Source organism: Theropithecus gelada, chromosome 1 (assembly GCF_003255815.1).
Source record: "Theropithecus gelada isolate Dixy chromosome 1, Tgel_1.0, whole genome shotgun sequence".
NCBI lineage: Eukaryota > Metazoa > Chordata > Mammalia > Primates > Cercopithecidae > Theropithecus > Theropithecus gelada.
In genome coordinates this window covers 121,181,563-121,183,195 of record NC_037668.1, presented here as the reverse complement: position 1 = coordinate 121,183,195, position 1,633 = coordinate 121,181,563, and the positions used below count along the sequence as shown (strand labels likewise).

Below are 1,633 nucleotides of genomic sequence, written 5' to 3'. Positions count from 1 at the left end.
AAGACTGAAAATTTTGAAGTAAATCAAAATTACTTTTTTTTTTTTTTTTTAGACAGTGTCTCACTCTGTCACCCAGGCTGGAGCGCAGTGGTACAATGTCAGCTTAGTTCAGCCTTGACCTCCCAGGCTCAGGTGATCCTCAGCCTCCCTGGCAGCTGGGACTACAGATGCACACCACCACCACTCCTGGCTAATTTTTGTACTTTTTGTAGAGATGGGTTTTCGCCATGTTGCCCAGGTTGGTCTCGAACTCCTGGGCTCAAGCAATCTGCCTGCCTTGGCCTTCCAAAGTGCTGGGATTACAGGAGTGAGCCACTGCACCCAGCCCCAAGTTACTTCTTGATGATCCATGGGCTGCAGAATGGATGTTGTAAGCAGGCATGAAAACAACATTCATCTCCTTGTACACCTTCATCAGAAGTCTTGGGAGACCAGGTGCACTGTCAAGAGCAGTAATATTTAAAAAATAACATATTTTTCTTAGTGGTAGGTCTCAACAGTGGGCTTAAAATATTTAGTAAACCATGCTGTAATCCTATGTGCTGTCACTCCAGGTTTTGTTGCTCCATTTACAGGGCATAGATAGAGTAGATTTGGCATAATTCTTAATTGCCCTAGAATTTTCAGACTGGTAGATAAGCATTGGCTTCAACTTAAAGTCACCAGCTGCATTAGCCCCTAACAAGACAGCCTGTTTTTTGAAGATTAGAAGCCAGGCATTGATTTCTCTCCATCTATTAAAGTCCTAGGTAACATCTTTCCCAATGTAAGACAGTTCTGCCTACCCTGATAATCTATTGTTGGCCAGCCGTGGTGACTCATGCCTTTAATCCCATCACTTTGGGAGGCGAAGGCCAACAGATCGCTAGAGTTCAGTTGTTTAAGACCAGCCCTGGGTGCGGGGGAGGGGCGGAGCTGCGTGACCAGCGGCGGGTCACGTGATGCGGCACGCGCCGGGCCTCCCAAGATGGCGGTTTGCATCGTGGTGATCGCCAAGGAGAATTACCCCTTCTACATTCGCAGCACCCCCACGGAGAACGAGCTGAAGTTCCACTACATGGTGCACACATCTCTGGACGTGGTGGATGAGAAGATCTCCGCAATGGCGAAGGCCCTGGTCGACCAGAGGGAGCTGTACCAGGACCTGCTCTACCCCACGGAGGACTACAAGGTATACGGCTACCTCACCAACTCCAAGGTGAAGTTTGTCATGGTGGTGGATTCCTCCAACACAGCCCTTCGAGACAACGAAATTCGCAGCATGTTCAGGAAGCTACACAACTCCTACACGGACGTGGTGCAACCCCTTCTACAACCCGGGGGACTGCATCCAGTCCAGGGCCTTTGATAACATGGTGACGTCTGCCGGGCGCGGTGGCTCAAGCCTGTAATCCCAGCACTTTGGGAGGCCGAGACGGGCGGATCACGAGGTCAGGAGATCAAGACCATCCTGGCTAACACGGTGAAACCCCGTCTCTACTAAAAATACAAAAAAAAACTAGCCGGGCGAGGTGGCGGGCGCTTGTAGTCCCAGCTACTCGGGAGGCTGAGGCAGGAGAATGGCGTAAACCCAGGAGGCGGAGCTTGCAGTGAGCTGAGATCTGGCCACTGCACTCCAGCCTGGGCGACAGAG

General features: G+C 50.9%; 1 pseudogene across 1 annotated transcript in view; it reads left to right on the top strand.

The window, feature by feature from the left end:
- Positions 1–961: 961 nt before the first annotated feature.
- The window catches only part of LOC112634911, a 962-nt pseudogene continuing 290 nt past the window's right edge, over positions 962–1,633 (top strand). The window contains exon 1 of the transcript XR_003121846.1: positions 962–1,352. The product of XR_003121846.1 is annotated as a trafficking protein particle complex subunit 2-like protein (transcript). The remainder of the gene's footprint in view (positions 1,353–1,633) is intronic.